The sequence below is a fragment of the Salmo salar genome, chromosome ssa17 (genome assembly GCF_905237065.1).
Source record: "Salmo salar chromosome ssa17, Ssal_v3.1, whole genome shotgun sequence".
Taxonomy (NCBI): Eukaryota; Metazoa; Chordata; class Actinopteri; order Salmoniformes; family Salmonidae; genus Salmo; species Salmo salar.
The window spans coordinates 19,972,870-19,985,000 of record NC_059458.1 but is presented as its reverse complement, the minus strand read 5'-3'; the positions used below and the strand labels follow the sequence as shown (position 1 = coordinate 19,985,000).

The following is a 12,131-nucleotide window of genomic DNA, read 5'->3' as shown; positions in this document are numbered from 1 at the left end:
AGCACTCTGGCAGCTGTCCTCTCAGCCCTCTGTAGGAAAAAACGTGTTTTCCAATCTTTTATCTTCATTTGAGATTGTGTGTGTGTTGTGTATGCATGTGTGTGTGTGTGTGTGTGTGTGTGTGTATGTATGTGTGCTTGTGTGTGTTTGTGTCATCCCAAAGACTGTGTTTGGTGCAATAATGTGTCTTAACATGTTTAATATGTAGAAGTAAGAAAGCACAAATCCTGATATGGATATACTTCCTGTATTATGTGTATAATAACTGCCATATAGAGATTTCTCACTGACAATCAACTACTAGACAATCAACTAATCAATCAAGTTGTTTTCAAATGTGTCAATAACACACACACACACACACACACACACACACACACACACACACACACACACACACACACACACACACACACACAGTACATACACACAGCTCTGTGCAAAACACTGCCATCTTGTGGTCACTAGTTATACTGCTGGCTGCTCTTACAGACTAGTGACGTTTGTTCCACATTTATAAACCTCATTTTCAGTGTTCTATTTCAGAATGTTACTGTTTGAATAGTTTGCTAAGGCAGGCCATTGTGTGTTTGATTCATTTAGAATTAGTCAAATGTTTAATTCTGTTTGAGATAAAATGCATGTGCTGTATATTCCGTCCATATACTTTTCAAAGAGTTCTCTCATGTCAGAGGCTGCGTCAGAAATGGAAGTCTATTCCTTACATAGTGCACTATATCTTATAGGGAGTAGAGTGTCGTTCTAGATTTGACCAGAATCAACCACAGTGTACATAGTTTGTTACAGCTCAGTCTAACTATGAACTAACTATCTCTCTGGTAGAGATATTACTGTAAAAACCAAAATGGACATAGGCAGAACAGAACAGTAAAGCTAACAGGCGTTCTAATGTGTCACCAAAGGGGATGTTCAAGTAGCATGACGTTAAAGATGAAAACCGTGGGTCTAACCAACAGCCATCCTGTCATTATCATATTCCTGCATCAAGTATTCTTTATTTTGTCACTGGTGAATGTTGGTGGTGTTTTAAAGCTGTGTTCGTGAGCGTGTGCGTGTTTCTTTAATAGCAACAATCTGTCCCTATATATCCATTGTAAATGTGTATTTAACTCTACATAGTCTAGCCATTGTGTAAAGGTGGTGTGACTGATGCTTTGTGTTGCTGTGTCACTGTGTGGCTCCACGGGGTTCAGTTATGTGGCGTGTGACCCAAATGCACAGGGACGATTGGTCGGAGGTCATAGAGGTACACGCCCACCAGACAATCGACTGTCAATCAATTTGTCAATCACCTATCGATCAGTTTGATAATCTGATTGGGTAATAAGGAAAATCTTGCTGTGACTGGATTGGGCACACTGGTAGCCCCTCCCTTTAGAGAGACTCGTGCTGCTGTAGAGACACGCGCGCGCACACACACACACACACACACACACACACACACACACACACACACACACAGTTTATAAGACACTGCTGTGTCTGGCGCTATGCAAACAATCTGCTTTTTTGCTCACTGCCTGGGAACACACACACATCTGGTCTGTACTAGGTGCACGGGGCAGGATGAGAAGCCATGATGGAGCTGCCTCTGACCGGAGACACTTCTGCCACAATGAGGACTTTTACTTTGAAATGTATGTCTGTTTTAATCAACTTTTACTTTGATTATTTTTTTTTCTTCTGTTATCTGATGTTTTACTTCCAGGTTGATAAGGCTTCAGTAGATGTTCTTGTGTTATCTGATGTTTTACTTCCAGGTTGATAAGGCTTCAGTAGATGTTCTTGTGTTATCTGATGTTTTACTTCCAGGTTGATAAGGCTTCAGTAGATGTTCTTGTGTTCGCATGGCTTCCTTCTTTCTATCAATCCTTGTTTCTTTCCTCTGTTTTCTGTTAAAACTGAATTCAAATAAAGATGATTTAAGGTTGGATGGCGGAGAACAACACAATAGTACGTCAAACAAACATTTCCATGTTTAGTTTTTTTACATAAAGATTTGACTAAACAGTGTGTTCTAAATAGTATGTAGCATGCTGAGTCATAGTACATAGTTAATAGTTTGAGTAAGCATCAGTAGGATGACCTCTTCAGTCAGAATGTCTCTCCTTGTCAGTAAATGCTAGGAGTGGTGGTAGGAGTCAGGCGCAGAGAGCAGAGGTAGGATGGCCTCTTCAGTCAGAATGTCTCTCCTTGTCAGTAAATGCTAGGAGTGGTGGTAGGAGTCAGGCGCAGAGAGCAGAGGTAAGGAGATAAATGTGTTTATTCCGTAACACAACAAAAACGGTCGACGCCAACACAACCGGCGTGAAATGCGAGGCGCCCAAAAACAACAGGTACACAGCACGCACATAAAACAACACTATACGATCGCCAGCACATCCAATAACAAAACACACTGACGCAAATAATCCCGCACAAACCTGGGCGGGCTAAACATGCTTAAATAACCATAAATCAAGAGAACCAAATGGGGAACAGGTGCAAACAATAAGACCTACCAAACGAAAAGGAAAAAGGGATCAGCGGCTAGTAGGCCGGTGACGACGAGCGCCGAGCGCCGCCCGAGCAGGCAGGGGAGCCACCTTCGGTGGAATTTGTGACACTCCTGTGGTTCACCTCTGTGGCTCACAGTAGTAACTACACTGTAATGTTATGTTGCTCCTCTCCCACGTGTCTGTGCATGTGTGTGTGTGTGTGTGTGTGCGTGTGCGTGTGCGTCTGTGTGTGTGTGTGTCTGTGCATGTGTGTGTTGAATGATGATTGTCTTGACATTCACAGAACCCTAGACGAAGCCGATAGCCAATGTGATCCCAGCCTTGACTTTAAAGCCCCTCCCCCTTAGTCACACACATTCCAGACCGCCAACCAACACCCAGTCCGCAGTGATGTCATCGACCATGATGTCATAATAGGGTTCCGTTCTCCCTTTGATGAACACACACACACACACACACACACACACACACACACACACACACACACACACACACACACACACACACACACAGACACACACACACACACACATATACACACACACACACACATACACACACACACACACAGCCAAATAGATGCTTTGGAACAAACTCCACTGTGACACTAACATTTACCCAAATGAAGTTAGGGAGATGGAGAGAGAGGGAGATGGAGAGAGAGGGAGATGGAGAGAGAGGGAGAGAGATGGAGTGAGAGGGAGATGGAGAGAGAGGGAGATGGAGAGAGAGGGAGAGAGATGGAGTGAGAGGGAGATGGAGAGAGAGGGAGATGGAGAGAGAGAGAGATGGAGAGAGAGGGAGAGAGATGGAGTGAGAGGGAGATGGAGAGAGAGGGAGATGGAGAGAGAGAGAGATGGAGAGAGAGGGAGATGGAGAGAGAGGGAGATGGAGTGAGAGAGAGATGGGATAAGCCTGCTTGGCAAATCAGGGAAACAACTGTGAAACAAATGCCTCTTCTCAAATATGGACCTGACACACACACACACACACACACACACACACACACACACTCACACACACACACACACACACACACACACACACACACACACACACACACACACACACACACACACACACACACACACTCACACACACACACACACACACACACACACACACACACACACACACACTCACACACACACACACACACACACACTCACACACACACACACACACACACACACACACACACACACACACACACACACACACACACACACACACACACACACACACACACACACACACACACACACACTCACACTCACACACACACACACACACACACACACACACACACACACACACACACACACACACACACACACACACACACACACTCACACACACACAGACACACACACCAGCGATTTCCCATTATCTAATATGTGGGGGCGGCATGATGACATGAGGTTAGAGCTCTGGGCAGGAACTCATGGAATGAAGAGCAATGTGGCCAGGACAGATCTAGACATACTAAAACAGATGTAATGTGTGTCTGTAATGCCCTTCTATGTACTAGTGCACTGCTTTAGGCCAATCCTATATGGATTAGTGTGCCACTCCAGATTTAGTGCTAGAAACACACTCTGAATGTGGACATACTACAGACAACTCTCAGATCGATCCCAAAACACCCAGTTCACAATAGAGTTGACTATTTTAGCCTCTGATTCACTACAAGTGGTGCCATTCATAAGCAGATGTCCCACTCACATGCAAACATACATACCCATGCATCTGCACACATACACACACACACAAGCACACGTACACACACGGATACACACGTACACACACGGATACACACGTACACACACACAAGCACACGTACACACACGGATACACACGTACACACACGGATACACACGTACACACACACAAGCACACGTACACACACGGATACACACGTACACACACGGATACACACGTACACACACACAAGCACACGTACACACACGGATACACACGTACACACACATGCACACGCACGCGTACACACACGTACACACACGTACACACAAGCACACGCACGCGTACACACACAGACCCACACGTACACACAAGCACACGCACGCGTACACACACAGACACACGCGCGTACACACAAGCACACGCACGCGCGTACACACACAGACACACGCGTACACACAAGCACACGCACGCGTACACACACAGACACACACGTACACACAAGCACACGCACGCGTACACACACAGACACACGCGTACACACAAGCACACGCACGCGTACACACACAGACACACGCGTACACACACGTACACACTAGAAATAGTTGAGGCGTCAGGGTGTGATGTCCTGACCAGCTGCTCTGACAGAGAGGAAGAAAGAGAGAGAGGGCTTGTCTGTTCTCGTCAGGATGACTCCTTTCAACTCCCACAATTCCAGCGCCAGATCAATAGGAGGGGGTATCTCTGCACACACAGCTCTTAATATGTCTTCTACGATGTCATGTGTCAATGCTTTCCACTCATCAAAGGGCTACAGGGACAGGGGGTATAGGATTAGAGCGAGAGAGAGAGGGGGCGAGGGAGAGGGGCAAACAAACATGCAAATACCCCCCAAGATAAACCTGAATTCAGTCCTCTGTAACCGGCCGAGCGGGAGAGGAATGCCACAATATTTATTCAATGCAAAGCAGTGACCTTTGTTCAATGTCAAAGTGCCCATGTCATTTTATTTACCCCAAATAGTCTAAATAGTATGAATGGCATTTTGATCGTCAGAACTCAAACTGCCTGAGGGTGAACACCAGGTATGTAGGTTTACAGACTCTAAATAGGCTACTACAGATAAATTAACAGGATTTATTTCTCAGGCATTTTGATTTTCACTAATGAAGGGCTTTGGAATGTTTTGTAACATAAATTGCCACGGCTGATTCTGCAGCTCATGTTGAAAGCTGTGGTGTATAATGTTATTCTGTTGAGTTATGGCACCGGGCTACAAGCAATATACTTTTATTGTTATGTTTATTTGAGACCATGCGCAATGAAAGCATACATCTCAGAGGCTGAATCTGATGCATTGTACCAGATTACAAACAGGTCATTTTGGCCCCCATGCAGTCCCTGGGCAGGTGTACAATAACACATTCATCATCCATACAATAGATGAGTCATGTGCAGTACAACAGACGTTCTGTGTAATACGAAGGTTTCATATCCTCTTTATTTCTACCGTCCTCCTGACCTTGGCCAACCCTCCTGCAGGATTACAAAATCATCGACCTGGAGACCGCTGCAGGCTTTTGCTCCTGCCCTGCATTAAGACGAGCCCCACATGCCAACAGGTATGTTCCTAAAAGGCCTGTCTGACCTCTGCCACCAATCTGACAGGTTGATTTCGAGAGAGAGAGAGATTGAGCTGAATGGGGCTAGATCCATGGATCACATGGTGCAGAGGCGAGAGCACTACTCCCTGCAACACTAAATCCCAGGCCTAGTAAGTCTAGCTCTAGGCCTTGATTCAACAATGATTGAAATGAAAAAGTCATTTCCGATTGAGCCGATATATGCAGCGTTTTACCATGAATGCAGTATCTGAACATTGCCTTTACATTTCAATCGCGCTAAACAGTGGATCTGCAGCACCACGGGTTGAATCTAGGCCCTACTCAGATATACGCGCAGCACCACACTACAGTAGAAGTGGGTATGCGTGGTATAGAAGGTATTACGGTAGAGCTGGGCGGGCTGTAGCCTCCATGTGCCGCCGCAGGGTTTGATTGACAGCTCGGATTGTCCCAGAGAGCGCGCAGCGCGGGCAGAGTCCAGGCAGGGGATCCAACGACCAGCCCTGGAGACAAATAACAGCAGCGGACGTCTGTTTCAACATTATTTTATTGCAGTGAGGTGAGTTCTATTCTACACTTGTATGTTGTTCTGTTACATGTTTAAATGACTTATTAGAATAGGACGTCGTATTAAACTGGGAGTTAAGAAGTTTTGGGGGATTGTGAGTGCTTGGTTATGGAGCGGTGACGCCGGTAAGACGGTCTCGGTGAGCTGGCGAGAGGAGAGGGGAAGCGAAACTTTTAGGGATTTTTTTTTAACTTCTTGTCCGAAACTGGGTGGAAAGTTTAAAAAAAAAACGTGGCCCTTAAAGTTTTGCTTTTTATATCGCAGTTATATGAGAATGTGATATCGTTTGGATGATTTTGTTTGCGTTGTGGGCCATTTCTGCTGTTTTGGGAAAAAATGTTTTTTCGTCTTCGCAGAGACTGACGTTGAAGAAGTGAGTGCGCAACAGGCTGAAACTCTCTTTCTCTCTCGGTTTGTCCCTCTTTCTCCTCTGTTCTTTACATAACAATCTGCAGGCCCAGCTGTCTCTGTTTAAAAACATCGTTTTAATTGATCAAAGTGAAGTATGTCTGTTTTACTTCAAGATGAAAATAACTTGGATTGCAAGATGCTGATGTGACGATTTGGCAGGGGTTAGGAAATAGTGTGGAGGGACACAATGTAGCTTTGTATTGCATGAACGGTATTACCGATGGTGAAGTGTTATTGCAGACGATCACAACGCACTTTTCCTAGACTGTGTGTAGTTTGTAGCGGATTGGAGAGGATACTGTGTCGGAGGAGGAGAGAGGTCTCTCAACTCCAGCATAGCCTGGCATTCCAGTAAGCCTGCCTGCCTGTCTGTTCTCTCTCTCTCTCTCTCTCTCTCTCTCTCTCTCTCTCTCTCTCTCTGCAGACGTGGAAGTCCAATGCAGTTATTTCATGCGCTTAGTGATTTTGTTTCTGAACGACAGGCCTATTGTTGTCAGACTTTTTGAAATCGATGCTTCACTTTATTATTTAGAAAACGTTTTTCATTTTTCGCCGATGAGTTGATACCCTTAGTTGAAAGGAAACTTAGTTATAAGTAGGCTACAAGCTAACTTCATTTTAGGCTATTATGGGATATGCTTGTCATTATCCCAAGGGTGTTGTGTCACCGTTATAAAGCCGGTATAACGTTGTAATGTCGTTCTGATAATACTGCTATTTCGTTGAGTTGCGAACGCTGGATCTAGAGGGTAAATGGAAGAAAAATAGCATAAGTAACAAACACGCACACGCACACACGCACACACCATCGCACAGAATATATGAGAAATCCGATCCCAAATAGATGACGTCAGATGACATTCCTTCGCTGTAAGGCTGATGTGGCCTTCTGTGTGCTGTGAGTGTGCTTTTATCATGGAAAAGGGATGTCTCAGACTCTCTCGGGAAAAATCAGTGTCTGTGATATGCAGTGAATCTGACTTCTACAGTTATAGATTAAGTTCTGAAGAGTTTTAGATATTTGGAAGAACTCCTGTGTTTGTGGCCCATAATATCCCAATATGTAGCCTGCCTTTCAGCTATATCATTATAATGATTTAATCATTTCATTTTTGTGTTGAGGTATTGGCATATGGTTGTCAGGTGTTGTGTCGACTGTTCTATCGGTGTGTGTGTGTGTGTGTGTGTGTGTGTGTGTGTGTGTGTGTGTGTGTGTGTGTGTGTGTGTGTGTGTGTGTGTCTGTGCAGTTTTCAGCAGCAGTCTCTCCTCCCATGATGTCACAAGGGGTTGCTTATCAGGAACATCATTACAATAACATAACAACAACAACAGTAACATTATAGGAATCCACCCTAGAATAACATCATTACAATAACATAACAATAACATAACAACAACAACAGTAACATTATAGGAATCCACCCTAGAATAACATCATTACAATAACATAACAATAACATAACTGTAACTTTCCTATTGCCATCATAACTAGAAGGTGACTGTCCTGGAGGTGTTTTGGCGCTAGCATGGCTGGGTAGGGGGTTTTGTTCCTAAACTGGCTACAGGTGTGTGTGTGTGTGTAGGCCTGTCTCTGTCAGAGCCTTGCAGGCCACCATAGGACCGTGTGGGCGGTCTGGTCTGGTCAGCTGGCAGAAGCTTCCTGCTTCCTGTGGCTGAGACTTCTCATTGGTCACGCTGGGAGAAGCATTCTTTTCCACTGAGGTCATGTGGTTAGCATCTGGAATGGAAAGGAGAGAGATGTCCTCAGAAAGGTCTGGAACCTAGAGATGCAACATATGGGTACTTCCTGAAACAGATTGAACAGTGTCCAAATGTATGTATTTATTCATGAATCACACACACACACACACACACACACAAACACACACACACACACACACACACACACACACACACACACACACACACACACACACACACACACACACACACACACACACACACACACACACACACACACACACACAGGATAACTACCAGGGGGTAACCAGCTGAGGAAGTATGACTTTCATTTATTTAAGTTAAATAAATATACCTCTTGGTTAAAGTGGCATTTTAAAGGTTTACTTACCTAAGTAGTGCTGGGCGATATGGCCAAAATATAATGTCATGGTATTTTTCACATTTTTGACGGTATGATGGTATTTGACGGTATTTTATGTTTTTGATGAATAAAAGTTCTAAATTTGCTTTATGAGTAGTGCGTGACCCTAGGACCTTCTCAATTATTTCAGTCGGTCTTTCTCCATTCAGATTGTTTGATACTGTTTAATTCAACTTCAACCTAAAATAATTTCCTGCACACACTGCCACGATATGGACAAAAATACTAGGCCTTATTTTTAACCAAATGTTGCAATTGCGATTTAGATTAAAACACTTGGGTGAACTTTTGGAATCATAGAAATAGAATGTTTATTATAATTCTATAGTTAGAATATAAATAATAGTGGGCACTTTGAATACAATGTTGTTTGACATGACAATGAATGAAAATGCCATGGACGAGTTATTGTGACAGGGTAGGAACCAAAGTGATGTTCAGTGTTTCCAAGGGGACCCTATAATCTTTGGCTACATTACATCTTTATTCATATAGCTAAAATATTCATGCTTCCCCTATTCCTCATTGATTTAGAAGATACTGTTGCACAAACAACATGCTAATTTAAGCCTTCACCAGTACTGGTATAGCTAGCTACATTTGCTCTGACTTTTATTAGCTTGTTAGCCAGCTAACTAGAGATTAGCATTAGTGGCTAACACGATGTAGCTTAACTTTCTAAGAAAATACAAACTAGCTGTTTGCAGATGTAAGAAACACAAACTAATATTGTAATTATAGAACGCTTGTGGATTTATATTAAGATCAAAGTGGAAACAACATCGTTGTCATCAACATGGTTGCATGTGCTGCATTGACCATGCAGACTGAATGCAAGTGTCTCGTGGTCAAGCAACGACAAATGTGCTCCTTGAGTGACAGGAAGTGGGACTAGGTCTGTGTGGAAAGCGGTGTGGAGAGAGAGCGGAGAGGGATGACTCAAGTAGCGGAGTAAAATATAAAAATGGACGTTACACATGGCGTATCACATTTAACAAACCCAACATTCAAATAACATTATAGAAGGTAAAGTAAAAACCCAAACCGGTCCATGCATCAATACCGGTATAGTAAAATACGGTATACCGCCCAGACGACTTTGTGTCAGGAGTGTGTGCGTGTGTGTGTGTGTGTGTGCGTGTGTGTGTGTGTGTGTGTGTTCAGGGAGACTGTGTTAGGTTCAGTGTGTGTGTTGAATGATAATTGTCTTGACATTCTCAGAACCCCAGACAAAGCTGATAGCCAATGATGTCCCAGCCTTGTGTGTGTATTAGTGAAAAGTTTACCTCCACTGCCTGCCACTGTGCTGAGTGGTTCTCCTCCCTATTTTGTCCTCCCTTGACCGAGCAACAGAGCAGTCACAGAGAGGTTCCATCTGATTCACAGGCCTTCTCTTTAGCTTCCTTCATTTCCCACACACACACGCACGCACGCACGCACGCACGCACACACACACTCACACTCACACTCACACTCACACTCACACTCTCTCTCTCTCTCTCTGAAGGCTGGATCGTTGTTGAAGGATCCCAGCGCCTTATGTTTACTTGGCACAGACCTGTAATATTTACCCTCCTCTTTCTCTTTCTCCTTTTCTTTCTATTTCTCCCTCTCTCTTTTCACCTCTCTCCTATTTCCCCTCCCATCTCTCCTCTTCTCCTCTTGGTGATTTCCTGCATTGTTGACAGTTGATTTAGACAGAGATAAAAGAAGTCTTTCAACCCCCCGTTTCCAACCCTCCCTCTCCCCCTCTCCTTTCCTCCCTCTTTCTCTTGTCCCATGTGCCCACCTTGGGGATGCAGGGCTCTATGTCTCTCAGACCATGAAGAGAACTCTACCGTGTCCTATGGGTGGCACTGTAGACGTTCGGACTAGCTAGCAGTGTTAGCTTCTCCTAGCATTGCAGCTAACATCCTCATGCATTATTGTAGTGATTTTCATTGCTGACAGTGTTAGCTTTCCCTAGCGTAGCTATGTTATTAATATGTCACTCATGGCAAGCAACATTATCTTCTCCGAGCCTAGCCGTCAACAGCGGAAGGTAAACGTGTGTTTGTCTTGTTGGTCTTAGTGAGTGAGCATGCCTACATTAGTACACACACACACACACACACACACACACACACACACACACACACACACACACACACACACACACACACACACACACACACACACACACACACACACACATCTGTGACATAACTCACATTTTCGTGCCCGCATTAGCATGCTAGGCGTGTTAGCATGGCTATGGAAAGTTCCAGCTGCTCTTAATGGATGTTATATGCAGGTGTGTGTTTCACGGATGTGTATGTGTGTGTTTGTGTGTGTCAGTATACGGATAAATCTTCTTCAAAAGGAAATAGAAATAGTTGCTAAATTGCTGCAATAACTCAATACATCGTTATAAAAATAGGCTAGAAACATCAACCAGGCCATGCCACACTCCCTCCTCCCCTACTTACATACCTCTGTCATTTCTACCTCTCCTCTCTCTTCCCCCTTTTCTTTTTCTTTGCCCCTCCTTGCCCCCAAGCAGGACCCCCCACAAATCATCACACACACACCTCCCCCAGCCTGGGTTCACAAGGTCAAATTCCTCCTCCTCAATCAGGCCTCAGGATTTGTGTGTGTAGCCAATACATAGGTGTGTGCGTGCCAATTCCATTCCCACTTCACTGCAATGTCCTCTCCACTCTTTGGGACTAATTCCATATTATTCTAACGGATTAACTATCGGCCCTTCCTTTGTCTCACATACATGCACGCTCACACACCCACACTAAGAGAGACCAGGCATTCTGAGGATATATTCCAACACACAGTGGAATGTGTATCCTGAGAGGAATGTGCATACTTTTCCACTGTGATCTCTCTCTCTCTCTCTCTCTCTCTCTCTCTCTCTCTCTCTCTCCCTCTCCCTCTCTCCCTCTCTCCCTCTCTCTCTCTCTGATTCAGGATTCAGTCTTTTACGATGACTAAATGTCACACTGTGAGATGTTGCCAAATAAAAATGTTGATATCAGCCTGGTTAGATTGTACAATTTGCTTCAGTTCTGTTGTCACATTGTCGTTGGCAGGCTCCGTCAGCGGTGTATTTGACCCGCGCATGTTCGGAAAAAAAGTTCAAGTATACATCTAGAAATCATTTTCACGTATAGACTTTATATGTCCGAAC

General features: G+C 44.3%; 2 protein-coding genes across 6 annotated transcripts in view; both read left to right on the top strand.

Annotated features, from left to right (window-relative positions):
- The window catches only part of LOC106575383 (serine/threonine-protein phosphatase 2A regulatory subunit B'' subunit alpha), a 96,208-nt gene extending 94,256 nt beyond the window's left edge, over positions 1-1,952 (top strand). For all 4 annotated transcript variants that reach the window (XM_045698969.1, XM_045698966.1, XM_045698967.1 and 1 more), the window contains one exon: positions 1-1,952. This exon is cut by the window's left edge and continues 300 nt beyond it. The gene's annotated coding sequence lies outside the window, so the exon portion shown is untranslated.
- A 4,328-nt stretch (positions 1,953-6,280) lies between these two features.
- The window catches only part of LOC106591582 (fibronectin type III domain-containing protein 3B), a 224,477-nt gene continuing 218,626 nt past the window's right edge, over positions 6,281-12,131 (top strand). The window contains exon 1 of one of the 2 annotated variants that reach the window (XM_045698964.1): positions 6,281-6,404. The gene's annotated coding sequence lies outside the window, so the exon portion shown is untranslated. Of the gene's footprint in view, positions 6,405-6,468; positions 6,787-12,131 lie in introns of those variants that run through there. The other variant, XM_045698965.1, reaches the window with a different exon arrangement.